The sequence below is a fragment of the Kogia breviceps genome, chromosome 6 (genome assembly GCF_026419965.1).
Source record: "Kogia breviceps isolate mKogBre1 chromosome 6, mKogBre1 haplotype 1, whole genome shotgun sequence".
Lineage (NCBI taxonomy): Eukaryota > Metazoa > Chordata > Mammalia > Artiodactyla > Physeteridae > Kogia > Kogia breviceps.
Genome location: NC_081315.1, coordinates 30,805,462 through 30,828,546, shown reverse-complemented (window position 1 = coordinate 30,828,546; position 23,085 = coordinate 30,805,462). Strand labels below are relative to the sequence as shown.

General features: G+C 42.6%; 1 protein-coding gene and 1 long non-coding RNA gene across 21 annotated transcripts in view; one reads left to right on the top strand and one right to left on the bottom strand.

The window, feature by feature from the left end:
• Nucleotides 1-23,085, top strand: part of SH3D19 (SH3 domain containing 19) — a 178,058-nt gene that overhangs the window by 38,579 nt on the left and 116,394 nt on the right. The gene's annotated exons all lie outside the window — the stretch shown is intronic.
• Nucleotides 819-5,339, bottom strand: LOC136794354 (uncharacterized). Of its 4 annotated transcripts, none has more exons than XR_010840996.1 (5): nucleotides 5,158-5,339; nucleotides 5,012-5,050; nucleotides 3,203-3,373; nucleotides 1,725-1,876; nucleotides 819-1,517 (listed from the first exon to the last, which is right to left on the bottom strand). It is a non-coding gene; the product is annotated as an uncharacterized lncRNA (long non-coding RNA). The 4 variants fall into 4 exon arrangements; XR_010840995.1 differs by having other exon boundaries at nucleotides 1,714-1,876; nucleotides 5,171-5,339; XR_010840994.1 differs by having other exon boundaries at nucleotides 5,171-5,339.

Here is a 23,085-nt window from a genome sequence, read left to right as displayed (position 1 = left end):
CCAAAACCAATTTAAACCGCCCCCATGCCTCTCCTTAATCTGTGACCACTAAACACAGTCAGTTTTTGCCTCCCAGCTCCTTAATCCAGACCCTTCCCTTATTGCATTTACCGAAGGCAGCCTTTGAGATGTCCTCAGTGATTCTTATCAGCTCACTTCTGAAGAATAGAATACAATAGAAGTAATGAGATGTCAGTTTTGAGGTTAGTTACAGAGAGACTATAGCTTCCATTTGGGGTATTGTCTCTTGCTTGATCTTGTATCACTCACCCTGGGTGAAGCCAGCTGCCCTGAGGCAGCCCTGCAGAGGGGCCCGTGTGAGTGAGCTTGAAGCAGGTCCTTTCCAGTTGAGCTTGGAGGTGACTACAGTTTACAGCAGCAGCCTCTTGAAAGACCCTGAGCCAGAACTACCTGGCTAGGCCCTCCCTGATTACTGACCCACAGACACCAAGAGATAGTAAACATTTGCTGTCTTCAGCCGTTATGTTTTGGGGCAGTTTGTTATACAGCAATAGATAGCCAATACACTGCCCTAGGCTCCTTTGGCCTAGCGTGCTTCAACTGAAACCTAGTCTTCCGAGTCCCTGCTTTTTCTTCAGAACCCAGTCTAGTCCCGGACTGGGTGGTTTTCATCTTGACTTCAGCCAAGGGCAAACTAGTTAACCTCTCTGTACCCTAGCTACTTCTTCTTTAGAATGTGAGGAATTGGTTGGGTCAGGTGATGTCCAGATCCCTTTCAGCCCTAAAGTTCTTTCCTTCTGTATTTCCCCAGGCCCTGGCTCCAGTTTCATAAGAAAAAAAAAAATGAATATGAGAAGTAATAGTTAGAACCAACCAAACTTTATTCATGCCGGGGACCTTGCTTCCCAGGTAGACCCACAGGAGACAAGGCAGCAAGCAGACTGGGCTCCTGCAGGCTGCACCCAGAGGTAGCAGAACTGCATCTGTCTTGCTGAAGCTTCGGAATCTCTCCTCAAAATCCTCAGCTTCTAGAATCTCCCCTTTCTCCATCTTTTTTTTTTTTTTTTTTTTTTTGCGGTACATGGGCCTCTCTCACTGTTGTGGCCTCTCCCGTTGCGGAGCACAGGCTCCGGACGCGCAGGCTCAGCGGCCATGGCTCACGGGCCCAGACACTCCACGGCACGTGGGATCTTCCCGGACCGGGGCACGAACCCGCGTCCCCCGCATCGGCAAGGCGGACTCTCAACCACTGCGCCACCAGGGAAGCGCCTCTCCGTCATTCTTAATTGCCACTTCACCTTGGCCATACTGGCCTCATCCAGTTAGGTATTTCCCTGGGAAACGAGAGGCAGAAGCACAACACAGAAGAGCCCGGAGAAGCCCGGCCTGAGGTCGGCGTGCGAGATGGCTGACTTCTCAATCCAAGACTCGTAGAAACTGATGTTTGTAAATACTCCAGGCTTCTTGGTTCCGATGCAGTTTGATTCCCAGCTCACCACTCCTGCCAGGACCCAGAAATCCTCCACTTTACACGTCAGGGGATCTCCTCTACTGCCCTGGGGAGAGAGGAAAGATGGCTGGGCCATGCACGGGGCAAAGGGAGAGACCCCAGTAATTTAGCCAAGAACGGTGGAGTTAGGGCCTGTCCAGACACTCCTGGCTTCACGCAAGGACCCCGAAGCTACGAGACATGGAGGAAGCACACTGGGGAAGGGAAGGGCTCTGAAAGGTGCCTATAGGATGGATTCTTACTATGCACTGACCCGTCTGCCCCCCTGGGAACCTGGAGCAGATCACGGCTTCACTGGTGGGCTCAACTCCATGCAACAGGCTTTCTTTCTATAGCAGTTGTTGCGTGTCTGGAGATCACTGAGGAACACTTTTAGCTCCTTCAGTGTATAAGATGGTTTCATAGCTGTAAGGTCAAAAAGAGTCAAAGTTGTCTTAAAACATTAGGAAGCAACTTTCAGCTGTGGATATAGCTCTCATGCCTTTGGTTTTCAGGGATAGCTCTGATTTCAAGTTTCTGCCTCCATAACAGGCAGCACTCTGATTTCTGGTTTGGCAAATGGCCTAAAGGCTGAGTTCCCTGGGTCTGAACAAGACTGATGGCAGTTGCTTCTGCTGTACCACAAAAACCAGAAGAATCTTTTGATTCAGAAAAACCTAAAATCATGAAAGATGTAGTATTAAGTTGTTTGGCTTTGGAATATATTTTTATATTCCATAGAACATAAGAAGGTGGATCTAGTGGATTAAGAAGAATCAAGACTATTGAGGGCTTCCCTGGTGGCACAGTCGTGAAGAATCTGCCTGCCAATGCAGGAGACACGGGTTCGAGCCCTGGTCTGGGAAGATTCCACATGCCGCGGAGCAACTAAGCCCGTGCGCCACAGCCACTGAAGCCCACGTGGCTAGAGCCCATGCTCTACAACAAGAGAAGCCACCGCAATGAGAAGCCTGTGCACTACAATGAAGAGTAGCCCCCGCTCGCTGCAGCTAGAGAAAGCCTGCATGCAGCAATGAAGACCCAATGCAGCCAAAAATAAAAATAAATTAAAAAAAAAAAAAAAGGACTATTGATACATGAAGCCCTGCTCTCCTAGTCTGACTTGGGACCTGCTGAGCACTCTTAACTTTCCTGGATCCATCTTCGTGTCTGCTTCCCCTACCCACCTACCCACACACACTCTACCCAGGTGCCTAAGGAGAACTGACAACTCTCCTTAAATTCATTGCCCTTTTAAGGTCTTAGTAGTATTGTGAAACAAGAGCAGAAGCAGATGTAAATAAGCAAAGCGATTACAGCAGCAGAAGTATGAAGGAGGCAGAGGGAAGCTGGGGGTCGAGGAGAACGGAAGTCCGCAGTACTTCAGATTAATTGCCGGAGAGCGAGAGCGCACCGTATCTGGTGCCAGGAGTGGGATAAAGAGTAGGGGGAGGGACTGTCAGTGGAGGAAACAGAGCTCAGAAAGTCTACTTATCCTCACATTGGGATATCCCAGAATTGCCCCATCCAGTCACCCAGCTGGAGGTTGAGTTCTTCAGCTGGACTGCTGAAGATGGGAGGCCGGTGGGCAGGACAGGGGGGGCCAGAGGAGACCAGGTGGGCCAGTTCTGCCACAGCAATGGTGCTGGATGCATTTCTCTGGAAGTCGGGGTAGGGAATAATCCTGGACACGGGGATGATCGTCGTTTTGGAGTCTTGGTGACCAGAGACCTGAAGTGTTCCCACCAATACCTTGTATTTTCTGGTGTCCTTAGGCCTGAGAAGAAGAGGAGTGGAACAGGTACCGTGGGTTTCTTGTGACTCTGTCATGGAGTGTCACAGCAGAGCCCAGAGTTCTGGAGGTTGTATTTTTCGTCTAGCTCTTCCTAAGCATATGTTCCTTCAGTAAGTGCTGAGCATCTCCTGAAAATATAAATGAGACTTAGACATGATCTGGCCCTCACAGGGCTTTTGGTCTCAAGGATTGTGTGTGTGTGTGTGTGTGTGTGTGTGTGTGTGTGTGAGAGAGAGAGAGAGAGAGAGAGAGAGAGAGAGAGAGAGAGAGTGAGTGAGTGGAGGAGAGGGAGGGAGGGAGAGAGAGAACACACAAGTAAACAGGTATAAAATTTTAAATTGTGATAACTTTTATGAAGAAAACAGGATTTTGAGGTAGAGAGTAAAAGATGAGGGAAGAGCCTATGAATTGGTGATCGGGGAAGGTCGCGTTGAAGAGGTAACTCTTCCACTGAGTCCCACAAGGTGGGAGTCAGCCATGAGAAGAGCTATAAGGAAGAGCATTCCAGCGGGAATAGCGTATGCAAAGGTGCTGAGCGTAAGAAAGAGCTTGGCAGTTTCTAGGAATTGAAGTATACCTGGAGTAGAGTGGGATGATGTTAGCGAAATGAGCAGATACCCGGCAATTCATGGCCTAATAGGTTTTATTCTAGGTGCCTGAGCAGCGGCTGGAGGATTTGAAGGAGGGAATGACATGATCCTGCCTCTGACCTTAAAAAAAAAAAATCACTTTGTTGTGTGTATGAAGGTAGCAAAACTTATTTTGCTATTGCAGTGGTCCAGAACATTTGTGCTGGAGTCAAAGTATTCTGTGGAAGTAAAACTGAAGAATTGGTGTGTGCAGTGAATGTGAAGGGTGAGGGAAAGCGAGGCCTTCATATTTCTGGCCGTCGCAACTGGCTGTGTTGTTGAATGAGATGGGAAGAAAGGGAGAGAGAAGGTTTGGGGATATTGCTGGTGGGAGAATTGTAGTTCTCTTTTGATTACATCATCTTTGAGATACCAGTGAGACATCTGAATGGAAGTGCATCAGAATTAGAGTTCGGAGCTGGTGATGTAAATGTGGATGTTAACAAATCTATGACATTTTAAACCATGGGAATAGATGAGGCCACCTAGGGAGAGTGAAGAGGGCTGAGAACCGTGCATCCAGAGTGGTGTGAGGATGTGGGCATGCAGTAGAGGGAGTGGCTCCCCCCGGGGAATGTCTCCTTGGGTAGAGAATTAGATGGGGGGTGGGGTGTGTGTGTGACATTTTCGAGGCACTCATTTCAGTCAAGATGATTGTCAAGTGTAAAGATACCCGAAGTCTGAGAGTAGTCGTATTGAACTGAGAGCTAGGGCAGGAAACATTTGGACCCACTTCTTAGGCACAGATACTGTATCGGGCAGTGCAAGGTAAACTCCTCTGGGTCCTCAGCCCAGGAGCTCCAGTCAGCCTCGCCCCTGATGGGTCTGCCCGAAGCGAGGCCCCGCCCTCCCCGGAAGCAGCGTGCCACCGTCAGTACCCACTGCTTGCAGATGGAGGCTGGCCACACAGATGTGAAACAAGCCCTGGCGGTTGCTGACCTGCCAGGGCCGCTGCCCCACGTTGGCCTCCGTGCCTGAGGCAGTGCCAGATAAGGCCCTGGGCCGCCCACAGACTGCGGACAAAGGGGAGAAAGTCCTGGGAGGCCTGCCCCCTCCCCACACTGGCGTCCCCTCCTCCCTCCTCCTTCGCCCCATCCCCCCGCCCCGCCCATGCCGGCCCTGGCTGGGGCGCCTTACTTGACTTCACGAGATTCTTTGGTTCCTCCTCATCTGTGCCTAGGAAGAGAAAAGGTGGGCCGTGGGGACACCCAGGATGGCTTCTTATTGCCGAGGGCAGCCTACACCCCGGGCCCCGTGCAGCCCTCCCCCGGGACTCTCCTCACCCCAGGGGTTCACCTGAGACCCCCCAGCAGAAGGGGCAGCAGGAAGACACAGCCCACAGGGCCCACGTTTCTGTCCTCAGAGCCAGCACGTCCTGCCTTCTGGACTCAGGCTCCCAGGGCGAGGCCCGCCGGGGAGGAGAGGGGCAGGGCCAGCTTCACCTCCCAGCTGGATCCCCTCCTGTCCTTTGGTCCTCACCCTGGCCAGCCCAGATACTGAAGGGTGCAGCTGCAGGACCCAGGGGGTGGAGCTAGGGCCTGAGCCGCCACCCCCCCGCCCCCAGTCCGGGCAGAGCAGGGTGCCTGGGCTTCCTACCTGTGGGTGGAGGAGGGGCCCTTGTGGGAGGGCGCTGGAAGGAGCGGGGCTCACACAGTGCAGAGACCCCGGTGTGGGCCGAGGCCAGGCTCACAGGCCCCATCTGCCACATCTCAGGGACTTGCCCTAGTTGCTCCCATCTTCTCCCCCGCCCCCCGGCTGAGGGTGAACAGTCCAGGGCAGGTCCCTGAGCTTGGGTCACGGAGGACTGTGCAGAGGGCTGCCCCAAGTCCTTGGCCTCAAGAACGGCTACAGGACTGACAGGAGAAGATAAAAAAGATAAAAAAGAGGAAATAAGCCAGTCAGTTAGCTGACCAATATGTCCTGCTTTCTCACTTTCCCTTTTCTGCTTCAACCTCTACCTGTTGTAACTGGTTCCTTGCCTCCCTAATCAGGGAATATGTATGTATTGGATGTTTATTGTGTACAAGGAGCAGGACCTATAAAGGGGCATGAGTCATGGGGGTGCCTGCCCCCCAGGAGCTGACAGTCTAGTCCGAGAGAGGCGGAGTAAGGAAGGAACCCTGGAGGTTCTGCCTTTTGATTGGTAGCCTGTTCATTACAAAAGCAGGCGCGGGTGGCTCTGAGACCCGAGGGCAGAGCGCTGGGTCCTGGTCCTGGTCCAGAGTGTTGAGCCTCTTTCCTGGCTCCGCCACAGACTGGTTTTGAGAACTTTTAAAGTTAGACAAGACACAGAGCCTAAGTGCTGAGCAAGTGTTGCTGCTGTTTTTAAACACATGGCAATGATGAGACAGCTATTGAAACTCTTAACATTCCACGCCTGTTGCTTGGCACAGGAGGGCATCATGGGTGCATAAAATGAACAGGATTAGGAGGCCTGTAGGAGTAAAGGGGGGGGGCTTATACTTGCAAATATCAAGAATGGGATTATTACAGTTACTGAAGTCGAGAATTTATTTAACTTGAAGCTTTCAAGATCAAGGTGTGGGGAAGAAAAAAGAGGAACTACATAGCTCACGGCATCTGATAATAGGAACCATATTCTTTAGTCAGGAGATAACTTTTTCCCCCTTGGCAATTAATTCAGTGAGTTTGTTGCAATATTATAGAAAGCACATTTCTAGGTGACTAAGAAACATTTCTTTTTTTATATATTATCTCTCACTGAATGGCGATGCCATCATTTTGAATCACGATTAAGTCACTTCTGTGAAGAACTAAACAAACTTAAAAGAAGTCTTGATATTTCTCGTTATGTAACTTGAAATAAAAGTCGAATTTCGAGAAGATGCCTCTTGCTGCTTTCAGATGCCACTCTTGCCAGCTGTGCTTTGCTGGGGTCCTCATTCTCTAGATAGCTTTTGGACTGTCTTGACATTTTACTGATGTTTTATTTCCTAAGGAAGCTGGCTCTTATTGCTGCCTCTATGAGATCCCACCTCAGCTTTGCCTGGTTGTCGGCTGTAGGAAAGGCAGTTCCAGAGCCAAATGAAAGTACCAAAGACCTCAAGATACCAAGTCTCTTCTGTCCCTATTTAGAAGAGAAAAGATAAGGTCTCAGAATGGAAAACAAAAATAATTATAGCCATGAGGCTAGATGTGAGATACCAGTATTAAGATACTAATGTGTATAATTAATAGTGTAGACAATTAAAGATTCTAGAGCACGAAGGACTGTTTAAAATCTTTGTTATAATTCATGTTTGGGTTTTTTTGGTTTACAAAAAGAATGAACTAGTGTCTACAAATGTTCAGTTGATTCTAAACAGTTTAATGTGATCAGTTATAGAAGCCTGCCAGTATTTTAAGTTTGCATAATATTTTCATCCACACATTGACTCCGTGAGGGAAGCATGTGTTCATTTCTATTTTATAAATGAGGAAACTGAGGATCTTGGCGGCTAAATGACTTAACGAGTTGTATCATACTGTTCACTAGCAAAGCTGGGCGTTGCTTCTGTTTCCTAGTCTAGTAATCAGATTTAAATCTAAATCTTCTGATTTGTTGTCTAGAAATCTGCCTCCATGCTCTGGCAGCCTCCCAGGTCCAGGGTCAACACTCATTTATGTAGCAGTCGTGTTCTCAGTGCCCATGCCAGGTGCTCTTCTAGAACAGTGGGGTGACAACATAGAAAAAGCCCTGCATCATGGAGTTTATATTCTAATTTTAGGTCAGATCATGACAAGGTCTTTGGAGAAAAGTAAAACAGGATAGGGGTGCTGGGGTGGGCATCACTTTTAAATAGAGCAGTCAGGGGAGGCATCGCTGAGGTGATTTCTGAGCAGGAATTTGAGGAAAAAGAGGCAGTGAGCCAAGGGGTTATATGGGATAAAGGGGTTGAAGCACAGAGCATAACTTACAGGGTTCCTTAGCAGGGGTGTGTTTGGGATATTTGAGAAACACTGAAGCTAGAGCAGAGTGGGCCAGGGGCCCCAGTGATAGGAAATGAGGTCAGACAGGGGACAAGGCCAGACCACGTGGGCCCTCATAGGCTACTGTGAGGCCTTTGGTTTCTATTCTAAGTAGAATGGCAACATTTTGACCTGACTTAAAGTTTTAAATGGATCCCATTGGCTGCTGGATTGAGAATGGTCAGGGGTAGAAACAGGGAGACCAGTCAGAGAACTATTGCAGTCATTTGGGCAGGAGGTGATGGTGGCCTTGGACCAGGGCCATTGAGACAGAAGTGGTAAGAAGTGGCAGATTCTGGTTGCATTTTAAAGGCAGAGCGAATGGGACCTGCTGATGGATTGGTTGTGGGTAGGAGTCAATAATGGCTCCAAGGTTTTTGGCCTGAGCCCCCGGAAGTGTAGGCTATCCATTTACTGAGATGGGGTGCTCGGTAGGGGGAGGAGGTTGTTGAGGGGTAGACGAGAAGTTCATTCGTAGGCATGTTAAGTTTAAGATACTTGATAGGGACTTCCCTGGTGGTCCAGTGGTTAAGAATCCACCTTCCAATGCAGGGGACGCGGGTTCGATCCCTGGTCGCGGAACTAAGATTCCACATGCCGTGGGATAACTAAGCCCGCGCGCCACAACTACTGAGTCCACACGACTCAAACTACACGTAGAGAGCCCACGTGCCGAAACTACAGAGCCCATGCGCTCCGGAGCCCACCTGCCACAACTAGGGAGAAGCCCACACACCATAAGGAAGAGCCTGCATGCCACAACGAAAGGTCCCACACGCCACAACGGAGATCCCAAGTGCCGTAACTAAGGCCCAACACAGCCAAAAATAAATAAATAAAATAGATTTTTTTTAAAAAGATGCTTGATAGATGTCCTACTGGAGATGTCCACTAGGCAGTTGAATGTACCATTCTGGAATGAGGAGATTCCACAAACTGAAGGGCTAGATTAGGGTGCTGTCAGCATGTCATAGTATTTAAAGCCAAGAGATGAGATAAGGTGACCTAGGGAGTGAACATAAATAAAACCCTCTGTGAGTTTTAAGGACTGACCACACCAAAGTTGGGATGAGATAAGCAGGAACCAATAAGAGACTGAGAGGAAAGCAGAGAGGAAGGCAGAGAACTGACCGAAGTGTTCTGGAAGCCAAGTATGTAGAGAAAGTGTTTCAAGAAGGAAGAAGTGATTGGCTGCCAAATGCTGCAAACAATGAAGAACCGGCCATTGGATCTGGTATCGTGAAATGGGTTCAAGAGAAAGAGGAGAGTAATTGGAGACAGCAAATAGAGGCCATTTTTAAGAGTAGGTTTGCTATTAAAGGAAGTAGAGACACAGCTGGCAGAAGAACCTGGGTGGTGCAGAGTTTTTAGTTGTTTTAAGATGAGGGAAATTACATCATGTTTGTGTGCTGATGGAATTATCCTGGAAAGAGGGGGAAATTGATGATGCAGGAGAGAAAGTGAGAGAATTACTGAAGTGGTGTCCTTGACAGACAGGAGGGGACTGAGCCTAACTCACTAGTTGGGGGTGAGGAATGCTTAGATTGGAGCACAGACCGGTCTTTCCTACAAGAGCACAGCAAGCATGTGGGCACAGATGCCAGCTGGTAGGAGATGTGGCGGTAGAAGTCACCTGCTGATGGCTTTCATTTCCTCAGTGAACTAGGAAAGACATCATCTGCCGAGGATGGGAAGGGAAGTGTTGAGGACTTAAGAAGGAGTGAACTGAGTGTGGGAGATGAATGGACCAGAGAAATAGTAGTGCGACTGCTGAGCACAGAAAGTGTCCACTTGAATTTGAAGTGAAATTGGCATAGTTGTGTGTTCACAAGCAGTGTTCAGTAACACGGGTGGAGGCATAGAGAGGGCAGAAGGTTGACTGTAACCGGGTTGAGGATTTCTGATGAGCATGTGAAGAGGGAGGGAGAAAGGAGTGATTATAATGATAAATCAGGAACTTCAGCTGGAAAGGAGGGAAGTAGGATGGGGTGTGTGTGTGCAGAGAGTAAAGCAAGGTAAAAATCAGTGGATTATAAATCCTAATGGTGTTGAAAAACATTGGAATTGGCATTTTTGCTGTAAGGAGTGGAAGATGGATAATTAATGTTCTGGGAAGGTGAGATGCTTCACACTGAGGTCATAGAGAGGGTGCAGTTCTTGGTGATCCCGAGGCCAGGGAGGACCCCTGAAGTAGCATCTGAGGCTGGGTGAAAAGATCAGTTAGTCCTGAAGGCGCATTATGTTGGAAAGGCAGTGAATGTTAGGCTTACCAGGGGCACGCAGAGATCCGTGGCTCTCCTTTCACTTTCCCTGAGTCCTTCAGAGTCAGGACCAAGATAGATTTCAACCCATGTTTATGGTTCCAAAGTCAGTGCTCTTTCCACTTCTCCAGGAGTCTATTTTCTGTTGACTTTTATCATTGGAAGAAATTCTTGATGCCCAAAGAAGTTTTGCTAATCTTAGATCTAAATATCTCCTGGCTGGATTATGCATGTTTGAACATGTAAAAATATTTTCATGTTAAATTAAGTTTAATCTTTTACTAAATGTTCCCTATTGTATGGGGAGAACTTTGAAGTAAGGATCAGAAATCAGATGACACTAATGCTTCCTAATTAAAGAAATTTCTACTTAATGCTAACTAAAAATATATTGGCTGGACTTCTAGTCAGCTGGGTTTAAATTCTCAGCCCTAAATTCCTGAATATCATGGGTAAAACACTTTGTCCAGTTTAGAAATAGCCAGACTCTTATTAGGGGAAAAAAAGCAATTAAGAAAATGAAAATTGTTTAAAACTATTTTATTGTTAGAGAACAAGGTAAATAAAGAAGAATGGCGATCTCTGATGTGTCAAAAGGCAGGGCGATCATATTTTAGTATTTGCTTCCTACCCATGGGGCTGTTAAGATTAAGTGTTTCTGGAAGTCTCAGTACTGAAGATAGGAAAATGAGAACAATCATACTCCTTTTTTTTCCATGAGTACCAGGTAGCTTTAATGAGCAGTGAGAAAATTATACCACTTGTGCACAGCACCACATTGTTTTCTCAAAAGTAAAGAACTTTTTAATATAATATAGTCACATTATATGCAATTCGACATAAGATTTGACTCTACTGTTTTATTTAATCCATATAAAATAGATGCATCTTTCCATAAACATCAAGGTTATAGACTTGTACTATTAAAATGGAGGGGCAGGAGGTGGCAGCAGGGATTGACTCTAAATGGGCAGAAGGGATCTTTTTAGGGTGATGGGAATGTTTGAAAATGATTGTTATAATGATGGCACAACTCTGAAAATTTACTAAAAATCATTGAATTGTACACTTCAAACAGGTAAATTTTATGGCATGCAAACTATGCTTCTGTAAAGCTGTTAATTTTTTTTTTAATGAAATGGAAAGTATGTGACCATAGCTGACCCCGGAAGACAGAAAATCTGAAAGGAAATTTATTATTGATGAAATAAAGCTGTTAAAGAGCTACCCTCCCTTCCCTCTCCTTCAGGTTTACAAGGCACATCTGTCACACCTTAACAGATCATCCCAATATGATTTTAAACTGTTTCAGAAGATAGAAAATGAAGGGAAGTTTCCATATTCCTTTTTATGGAGGGAAAACAACATTTTCAAAATATTGAAACAAGGAAAAGATATTTCTCCTAAAAGAAAAACGGAGATCAGTTTTGCTGTGAATATTGAAACAAAAATCGTTGGAAGAAAAATTATAAAATAGAATTCAGTATCACATTTGAAAAGTAACATACAAAACAGCAATGTAGTATATGCTAAATAGTTTGGGCTCTGGAGCTGGACTGGCTTGGAATCCCAGTACCAGGACCTAGCTTCGTGACCTCAACTTCCTTCTTTTCTCATCAGTAAAGTGGGACCAGTAAATAAGAGAGCTTACTTCCTAGGGTTCTTGTGAAGGCTGAATGAGTAAAGCACTTAAATAAGTGCCTGACACTCAGTAAATGTTGAATATGATAATAACTGCATAGCTTATAAAAGTATGAATGTGTCAGAATTTATTTTGTCATTCCTCTATTGTTGATCACTTGGATTTGCTATTATAAAGAACAGTGCAATAATTTTCTTCATATGGAAATTTCCCTCACTTTTCTCTCCTGAAGATAGATTTTTAGGAGTAGTATTTTGGAGAAAAAGCCATAAACTTTTTAAAAAAAGTTATTGAAGTGTAATTGATTTACAGTGTTGTGTTAATTTCTGCTGTATAGCAAAGTGATGCAGGTACACGTATATATTTAAGTTCTTTTTCATGTTCTTTTCCATTATGGTTTGTCACAGGATATTGAATATAGTTCCCTGTGCTATACAGTAGGACCTTGTTGTTTATTCTATATATTGATGTAATATATAGTTTGCATGTGCTAATCCCAGTCTCCCAATCCATCCCACCCCTCCCCCACTCCCTTCCCCCTTGGCAACCACAAGTCTGTTCTCTATGTCTGTGAGTCTGTTTCTGTTTTGTAGATAAGTTCATTTGTGTCATATTTTAGATTCCACATATAAGTGATATCATATGGTATTTGTCTTTCTCTTTCTGACATATTGCACTTAGTATGATAATCTCTAGGTCTATCCATATTGCTGCAAATGGCATTATTTCATTTGTTTTTACGGAAAAGCCGTAAACTTTTTAAAGGCCCGTATTGCTCTTCAGAAAGATCATCCCCCTTCCTACCAGTGGTGATAAGAGTGTTTATATTTGCATTACTCCTACCACTATTGAACATAATCATTGCAAAGAAAATCTGAGGTGATTTGATTAGCCTCAAATAGAATGTAATCATTTTGTCTTCACTTATTGAGAGCATACAACACAACCTTAATTCAAACATTGTCCCCAAACACCTGAAACCCTGAAAAATAGAAATGTTTTCAGTGCTCCTCTAGATGGATACCTGGAGTTGAGTTTTCATTTTCATATTCAAATTTTACATGCTGTTAGGATATTTGCCTTTCGTAGCTTTGCTTTAGCTACTTAATCTGATGGAGAAATTTTTCCTAAAAACATTAGTTAAAAAATAATCTGGACTTCCCTGGTGGCTCAGTGGTTGAGAGTCCGCCTGCTGATGCAGGGGACACGGGTTCGTGCCCCGGTCCAGGAAGATCCCACATGCTGCGGAGTGGCTGGGCCCGTGAGCCATGGCTGCAGAGTCTGCGCGTCCGGAGCCTGTGCTCCGCAACGGGGAGAGGCCACAACAGTGAGAGGCCCTCGTACAGAAAAAAAAAAAAAAATCTACCAGAACAGCTGCCACCAGGGAAAACTGTTTATATTTTCAGCTTTATTTTAATTATTTATTTTGCCTCCAAGACAGTTCTAAAGTCACGTATCTTTCCAGTCCTTCTCTGTATTGTTCCTTCTCCAGGTAACTTCATCCCAATCTTTCAAATGACTTTTTTTTTTTTTTTGGCCGTGCCTCACGCGCGACATGCAGGATCTTAGTTCCCTGACTGAGGATCAAGCCCATGCCTCCTGCAGTGGAAGCACGGAGTCTTAATCAGTGGACCACCAGGCAAATCCCCCAATCTTTAAACTCTTTGGGAACTGAGAATGGATCAGGTCTCAGAGAAAGACTCATAGACTGCATTGGGCCAGTGTAAATCCATCCAATTAAATCTGAATTTAGATGACTTTTCAACTAGAGCACACCAGGAACTTTTATGATCTTTTCAGGGAACAGGTATGTCAGTCCTAAGACTATCTAGCAGGGCCTTGGGTACAGTCATCACTAAAAGCCGGGAGGGTGAAAAGAACCCATCTCTGTACTGGATTTGTTCTCCCACAGACTTGACACTTCAAAGGGAGGAGTCCCTTTTCCTGTAGTAGAACTTTCATCTGAAATCTTGCCATATAGCAAGGTCCCCTTAGTTTTTCCCTGAAAAACAAATTAACAGGGAACTGTGTCTTGTTACACTATTTACCCAAGACTTGAATGAATTAATTTTAACATATTAGTTTTAAGACTTAAAGTCAGAAAGTTCAGCAGTGATAAAATTCCTTAGAAGTTTATTCTTGTACATATTTGAATTCTATTTAATAGAGATTGCTCCTGTTCACCTGTTGTGTTTTCTATGGCTGTGTTTTAGACACAGCCATACCCATTGACACGTGGTTAACATTTCAATCCAATAATGGAAACATGTTCTCTGTACAGATTAGTTATTTTAATTGGGTGGCACAAGTGAGAGACTACCACGGTTCTGATGTGCACTAATATCTCAGGCTCTTCCAGAATGTATGTTTCACTTGACATATGTATCTTCTGGTCTCTGACTATAACATGGTATAGTTAGGCCTTTTAAAAATAAACCTTGGATTTATATTTAAATCTTAGTTTTAATCTCCTTTTTTGTAGTTGTTATTTCCTTTTAATTTTTTAATTGAAGTATAGTTGACATACAATATCATATTAGTTTCAGGTATACAGCATAGTGATTCAACATTTATATACATTATAAATTGGTCACTGTAAGTCTAGTAAGCATCTGTCACCATACAAAATTACCATAATATTATTGATTCTGTTTTCTGTGCTGTACATTACATCCCCGTGACTTAATTATTTTATAACTGGAAGTTTGTACCTCTTAATCCCATTGGCCTATTTCACGCCCCCCTAACCCCTTACTGCTTTTTTTTTTTAAGGTAATTCTGAGAAAAAGTCATTTCTGTTATCCTCAGATGTAGAAAGAAGCAATTTAGAATCAAGTATTAGCATCCTCCTTTCTTAACCTAGTTGCAGATTCTGTTTTCCTTAGGTTAACTGGATGTTGAGCTTTCCCCCATGCCCTATTAAGGTTTGCTTTTTTAAAAATAGATCTTTATTGGAGCATAACTGCTTCACAATACCGTGTTAGTTTCTGTTGCACAACAAAGCGAATCAGACATATGTATACTCATGTCCCTGTATCCCCTCCCTCTTGAGCCTCCCTCCCACCCTCCCTATCTCACCCCTCTAGGTCATCACAGAGCACCAGGCTGATCTCCCTGTGCTATGCTGCTGCTTCCCACCAGCCAACTCTTTTACATTCAGTAGTGTATATATGTTGATGCTACTCTCACTTTGCCCCAGCCTCACCCTCCCACCCCATGTCATCAAGTCCATTCTCTATGCCTACCTCTTTATTCCTGCCCTGCAACTAGGTTCATCAGTACCATTTTTTTTTAAGATTCCATATATATGCATTAGCATACGGTATTTGTTTTTCTCTTTCCGACTTACTTCACTCTGTATGACAGACTCTGGGTCCATCCACCTCACTACAAATAATTCAGTTTCGTTTTTTTTTATGGCTGAGTAATATTCCATTGTATATATGTGCCACATCTTCTTTATCCATTCATCTGTCGAGGGTCATTTAGGTTAGTTCCATGTCCTGGCTATTGTAAATAGTGCTGCAACGAACATTATGGTGCATGTCTTTTTTTGAATTATGGTTTTCTCAGGGTATATGCCCAGTAATGGGATTACTGGGTCATAGAGTAGTTCTATTTTTAGTTTCTTAAAGAACCTCCATACTGTTCTCCATAGTGGTTATATCAATTTACAGCAGTGTAGGAGGGTTCCCTTTTCACCACACCCTTTCCAGCATTTATTGTTTCTAGCTTTTTAAAATAATAGCCATTCTGATCAGCGTGAGGTGATACCTCATTGTAGTTTTGATTTGCATTTCTCTAATAATTAGCGATGTTGAGCATCTTTTCATGTGCCTCTTGGCCATCTGTATGTCTTCTTTGGAGAAATGTCTACTTAGATCTTCTGTCCATTTTTTAACTGGATTGTCTGTTTTTTGATATTGAGCTGCATGAGCAGCTTGTAAATTTTGGAGATTAATCCTTTGTCAGTTGCTTCATTTGCAAATATTTTCTCCCATTCTGAGGGTTGTCTTTTCGTCTTGTTTATGGTTTCCTTTGCTGTGCAAAAGCTTTTAAGTTTCATTAGGTTCCATTTGTTTATTTTTGATTTTATTTCCATTTCTCTAGGAGGTGGGTCAGAAAGGATCTTGCTGTGATTTATGTCATAGAGTGTTCTGCCTATGTTTTCCTCCAAGAGTTTTATAGTGTCTGGCCTTACATTTAGGTCTTTAATCCATTTTGAGTTTATTTTTGTGTATGGTGTTAGGGAGTGTTCTAATTTCATTCTTTTACATGTAGCTGTCCAGTTTTCCCAGCACCACTTATTGATGAACTGTCTTTTCTCCATTGTATGTTCTTTCCTCCTTTGTCATAAACTAGGTACCCATATGTGCATGGGTTTATCTCTGGGCATTCTATCCTGTACCATTGATCTATATTTCTGTTTTTGTGCCAGTACCATACTGTCTTGATTACTGTAGCTTGGTGGTATAGTTTGAAGTCAGGGAGCCTGATTCCTCCAAATCTGTTTTTCTTAAGATTTCTTTGGCTATTCGGGGTCTTTTGTGCTTCCATATGAATTGTGAGATTTTTTGTTCTCATTCTGTGAAGAATGCCATTGTTAGTTTGATAGGGATTGCATTGAATATGTAGATTGCTTTGATAGTATAGTCATTTTCACAATATTCATTCTTCCAATCCAAGAACATGGTATATTTCTCCATCTGTTTATGTCATCTTTAATTTCTTTCATCAGTGTTTTATAGTTTTCTGAGTACAGGTCTTTCGCCTCCTTAGGCAGGTTTATTCCTAGATATTTTATTCTTTTTGTTGCAGTGGTAAATGGGAATGTTTCCTTAATTCCTCTTTCTGATTTTTCATTGTTGGTATATAGGAATGCCAGCGATTTCTGTGCATTAATTTTATATCCTGCAACCTTACCAAATTCATCGGTTAGTTCTAGTAGTTTTCTGGTGGCATCTTTAGGATTTTCTATGTATAGTATCATGTCATTGGCAAATAGTGACAGTTTTACCTCTTCTTTTCCAATTTGTGTTCCTTTTATTTCATTTTCTTCTCTGATTGCTGTGGTTAGGACTTCCAAAAACTATGTTGAATAAGAGTGGTGAGAGTGGACATCCTTGTCTTGTTCCTGATCCTGGTGGAAATGCTTTCAGTTTTTCATCATCGAGTATGATGCTTGCTGTGGGTTTGTCATATATGGCCTTTATTATGTTGAGGTAGGTTCCCTCTGTGCCCATTTTCTAGAGAGTTTTTATCATAAATGGGTGTTGAATTTTGTCAAGAGCTTTTTCTGCATCTATTGAGATGATCATATGATTTTTATTCCTTAATTTGTTAATGTGGTATATCACATTCATTGATTTGCATATATTGAAGAATCCTTGCATCCCTGGGATAAATCCCACCTTGATCATGGTGTATTATCCTTTTAATGTGCTGTTGGATTCTGTTTGCTAGTATTTTGTTCAGGATTTTTGCATCTGTTAATCAGTGATGTTGGTCTATAATTTTCTTTTTTTGTGATATCTTTTTTCTGGTTTGGATACCAGGGTGATGGTGGCTTCGTTGAATGAATTTGGGAGTTTTCCTTCCTTTGCAGTTTTCTGGAAGAGTTTGAGAAAAATCGATGTTAGCTCTTCTCTAAATGTTTGATAGAATTCGCCTGTGAAGCCATCCGGTCCAGGACTTTTGTTTGTTGGAAGATTTTTTTTTTTTTTTTTTTTTTTTGTGGCACGCGGGCCTCTCACTGTTGTGGCCTCTCCCATTGTGAAGCACAGGCTCCGGACGCGCAGGCTCAGCGGCCATGGCTCACAGGCCCAGCAGCTCCGCGGCATGTGGGATCTTCCCGGACCGGGGCACGAACCCGTGTCCGCTGCATCGGCAGGCAGATTCTCAACCACTGCGCCACCAGGGAAGCCCTGTTGGAAGATTTTTAATCACAGTTTCAATTTCAGTGCTTGTGATTGGTCTGTTTATATTTTCTAATTCTTCCTGGTTCAGTCTTCGAAAATTGTACCTTTCCAAGAATTTGTCCATTTCTTCGTGGTTGTCCATTTTATTGGCATATAGTTGTTTGTAGTAGTCTCTTATAATACTTTGTATTTCTGCAGTGTCAGTTGTTATTTCTCCTTTTTCATTTCTGATTTTATTGATTCACGTCCTCTCCCTTTTTTTCTTGATGAGTCTGGCTAATGGTTTATCAATTTTGTTAACCTTCTCAAAGAACCAGCTTTTAGTTTTATTGATCTTTGTTGTTGTTTTCTTCATTCCTATTTCCTTTATTTCTGCTCTGATCTTTATGATTTCTTTCCTTCTACTGACTTTGGGTTTTCTTTGTTCTTCTTTCCCTAGTTGTTTTAAGTGTAGGGTTAGATTGTTTATTTGAGATTTTTCTTGTTTCTTGAGGTGAGATTGAATTGCTATAAACTTCCCTCTTAGAACTGCTTTTGCTGCATCCCATAGGTTTTGGGTCATCATGTTTTCGTGGTCATTTGTTTCTATGTATCTTTAAATTTCTTCTTTAATTTCTTCAGTGATCTCTTGGTTATTTCGTAGCACACTGTTTAGCCTCCATGTATTTGTGTTTTTTACAGGTTTTTTTCCTGTAATTGATTTCCAATCTCATAGCGTTGTGGTCAGAAAGATGCTTGATATGATTTCAGTTTTCCTAAATTTTCCAAGGCTTGATTTGTGACCCCAGATGTGATCTATCCTGGAGAATGTTCCATGTGCACTTGAGAAGAAAGTGTATTCTGCCACTTTTCGGTGTAATGTTCTTTAAATATCAGTTAGATCAATGTGATCTATTGTGTCATTTAAAGCTTGTGTTTCCTTATTTATTTTCTGTTTGGATGATCTGTGCATAGGTGTAAGTGGGGTGTTAAAGTCCCCTACTATTATTGTGTTACTGTTGATTTCTCCTTTCATGGTTGTTAGCATTTGCTTTATTTATTGAGATGCTCCTATGTTGGGTGCATGAACATTTAAAATTGTTATATCTTCTTCTTCTTCGATTGATCCAAGAAGATCATTATGTAGTGTCCCTCCTTATCTCTTGTAACAGACTTTATTTTAGAATCTATTTTATCTGATACGAGTATTGCTACTCCAGCTTTCTTTTGATTTCCATTTGCATGGAATATCTTTTTTATCCCTTCACTTTCAGTCTGTATGTGTCCCTAGGTCTCAAGTGGGTCTCTTGTAGACAGCATATATGTGGGTCTTGTTTTTGTATCCATTCAGCCAGTGTGTGTCTTTTGGTTGAGGCATTTAATCCATTTACATTCAAGGTCATCATCGATATGTATGTTCCTATTACCATTTTCTTAATTGTTTTGGGTTTGTTTTTGTGTGTCTTTTTCTTCTCTTGTGTTTCCTGCTTAGAGAAGTTTCTTTAGTATTTGTTGTAAAGCTGGTTTGGTGGTGCTGAATTCTCTTAGCTTTTGTTTGTCTGAAAAGCTTTTGACTTCTCCATCAAATCTGAGTGAGATCCTTGCTGGGTAGAGTAATCTTGGTTATAGGTTTTTCTCTTTCATCACTTTAAGTATATCCAGCCACTCCCTTCTGGCCTGCCGAGTTTCCACTGAAAAATCAGCTGATAACCTTATGGGGATTTCTTTGTATGTTATTTTTTGTTTTTCCCTTGCTGCTTTTAATATTTTTTCTTTGAATTTAATTTTTGTTAGTTTGATTAATTTGTGTCTTGATGTGTTTTTACTAGGTTTTATCCTGTATGGGACTCTCTGTTCTTCCTGGACTTGGGTGACTATTTCCTTTCCCATGTTAGGGAAGTTTTCCACTATAATCTCTTCAAATATTTTCTCAGACCCTTTTTCTCTTCTTCTGGGACCCCTATAATTCGAATGTTGGTGCATTTTGTGTTGTCCCAGAGGTCTCTGAGATTGTCTTCAATTCTTTTTTCACTCTTTTTTCTTTATTCTGTTCCATAGCAGTGATTTCCACCATTCTGTCTTCCAGGTCACTTATCCGTTCTTCTGCCTCAGTTATTCTGCTATTGATTCCTTCTAGTGTATTTTTCATTTCAGTTATTGTGTTGTTCATCCCTGCTTTTTTGTTCTTTAGTTCTTCTAGGTCTTTGTTAAACATTTCTTGTATTTTCTCATTCCATGCTTCCAGTCTGTTTCTGAGACTCTGGATCATCTTTACTATCATTACTCTGAATTCTTTTTCATGTAGATTGCCTGTTTCCTCTTCATTTATTTGGTCTTGTAAGTTTTTACCTTGCTCCTTCACCTGTGACATATTTTTTTTGCCATTCCAATTTTTTTTTTTTTTAATATGTGGGATTGTGTTCCTGTTTTAGTGGTTGTTTGGCTTGAGGCTTCCAACACTGGAATTTGTAAGCTGTTGGGTAGAGCTGGGTCTTGGTGCTGAGATGAGGAACTCTGTGAGACCTCATTTTGATGAATATTCCCTGGAGTCTGAGGTTCTGTGTTGGTCCAGTGGTTTGGACTTGGAGCTCCCACCGCAGGAGCTTCCGCCCAACCCTGGGCTCTCAAATCAAGATCCCTCAAGCCACATGGGGTGGCAAAAAAAAAGAATAACAAAGTAAAAGATAAAACTAGACTAGGAAACTAACAGATGTGTTAGAAAGAATGTAAAAATAAAAATATGATGAATCAACAACTGGAAGGTACCACAGTAGTAAAAAAGATGAATCAACAACTGGAAGGTACCACAGTAGTAAAAAAGATGAATCAACAACTGGAAGGTACCACAGTAGTAAAAAAAGAGGAGGGGAAAAAAAAAGAAAAAGGTGGCCGGAGTGGGGGGGAGACCTTGGCTGTGGAGAGCAGGGCCTAATCAAGGTTAAGGTTGGTTGGTGGGCAAGGCCAGTGCTCAGGACCCACAGGGCTGGAAAAGGCCCCAGGGGCTGTGGGAGGTGGGGCTTAGGCTCAAGGAAGAGAAGGGGCCCAGGTGTGTCCCCACCCCTGGTCTCAGAGGGCAGAGGACCTCACCTGGGAGCCCAGCAGGCTTCCTGGGATCGAGTGGGCAGGGCAAACTCCCTCCTTTCCTTTTGTGCTCCTGCGGTCTGGAGTCTGGGAGGACCCCTACCGCCTGCCTCTCCTGATCTCCCTGGCCTCGGGCACCGATCCTGTCGGGCCTCCACTGCTCCTCCCTGCCTCAGTCCCCCTACATCCTACCAGTTCATTCTGGGGTTCCTCCCATCTCCTTGGGGGTCAGAGTCCCCCACCAGTGGCCGGCAGTTGCCCTAGTTGTGGGGAGATGCTAACTCCATGCCTTCACATCCCGCCATCTTGATTCCTTCCCCTATTAAAGTTTTGAACGGTGTCTCTAAAATCTACAGGTGTAGTTCCCCACAGACATGTATTAGCGTGTCTTTGAACTCCAGAAAATCCTTAAGCATTCTTTTTTCCAAGATGTGAAAGGATTCTGTGGTTTCACAGTAAGATGTCCATGTCTTGTTTACTGTAGACTCTTAAAGGTCAAATCAGCTTTCGTTTCCTTATTATTAAATTCAGGTGCCAGTAGCTATTTCACTAACCTACCGAAATCACTTAGCTTCCCTACCAATCAGCGCCTGCTAATGCTTTGAAGAAACATATGTTAACACTTTGGAAGTTAAATTCCACAATGAGTCTTGAAAATCCATTGAGTTTTTTTCACTTTTTGAAGAGGATGTGTTTGGAGATATAGTCCCTGTTCAGTTCTTGTTCTTGCAAGGATTCGAAAATTTCTCTGTTTATGGTTTGTCTCCTTTTTAGCAGTGATTCTCAAACCACATTACTCGGTCTTCCCTTAGCTTATATCAAAGAATGACAATTTTCCTCAATACTCAGGAAAGGAGTAATAAATCAAGAGTTTTTGAATATTCAGTTTTTCTCCAACAGTTGTGATGCATTGACTTAGGAAATAGCTTTGGAAACACATGGTATAGATCTAATATCTTATGCTTTGTTTTGGTCTTTCAAAATAATCACAATATTGATTACCATTTGTTAATCTCTTTGTCCATTTATGACTTAATTTCTTCCAGCAGGCAACATGGTATGAATGCCTAAAACAGTTAAGAACTTCATGTTGTCAGTTGTCCTTACCAGAGATGGAAATCACTTAACTTACCCCTTAATACAGTTTGACTCCCGCATGTTAATGGTATTTATGGAGAGAAACAGAAAGCAAGAGACATTTCTTTTTCCCTATTATAGTGTAAGGGCTTACATTTTTATTTGCTATTTATTGTATTTTTTTATTTGATCTTAACAGAGTACTCTCAACTTACATATTAAGTGATTTTTTTGCAGCTTTATTTGCCTTTAGTTGATTAACATCGTAAAGTTTGAGGAGAGAGAACCAGTGAGAGGTCTTTCCTCTAAACAATGCTGTTTGTTTCTGGGAAAAAGGAAGAAAAGTTTGGAGGTATTCTGTTCTCTCTAAATCCTTTTACAATTTGTCTAATAGTCAGAATTATTCCTGTGGAATTATCAGTGTGTCTTTCACCTGGAGTTATTATTGGGAATTTCTTCTGCTTATTCTTTTTTCCCCTCTTGCTTCCTCCAGCTTAATTAGCTGTACTACTATCGGTGCCAAATCTATGTCTGGGAGACTTTCTTACAGCTTTTTATTGAAAGATCGTTTTTCGTTTTTATTTCCCATGTATCATATTTAGAGATTAAGAATCTTCTAGCCCTAGTTAAATACAAACCCCTTTATTATTGAAGCCATCATACCGGAGGCTTTATGTCTTAGAATATTGTCATTAATTCCCCAATCAACTGTCACCCAAGGGTATAAAGAATAGCTTAAAGTCATATAAAACCTATACATCTAAATACATCTTCCCCTTTCTATTTCATTGCAGTTTTTTTCTTTTTACAAGCAAAATTTTGACTTATTAATAGAAATGTGATGTTTTTACTTTCTTTTACTATTTATTTTTAAAGATAGATCAGGAAAGCCTACGCGTAGTAACAAAGACCCAACACAGCCAAAAATAAATAAAGTAAAAAATAAATAAATTTATTTTTAAATAAAGATAGATCAGGAATGTGCTGTTGTGAAAAGCCATCTTGAGCATGAGATTGGAGTCAGAACATGCTGAGCTCCAGTCCCAGTTCTGTCCTTTGCTGGTCTTGTGATCCTGGGCAAGTTACTTACCCTCTGGGAACTTCAGTTTCCACATTTTCAAATGAGAATAATTGCAGGGCTGTGAGGGTTAGGGTTGATGCACATGGCACATGAAATGGAAGTCAGTAAGCACAGCTCAGATTATTACCAATTCTCTCCAGTTGGACCAGGTCAATATGTGAACTTCACAAATATTAAAGAACCAGAAATCCACTTCTACACTA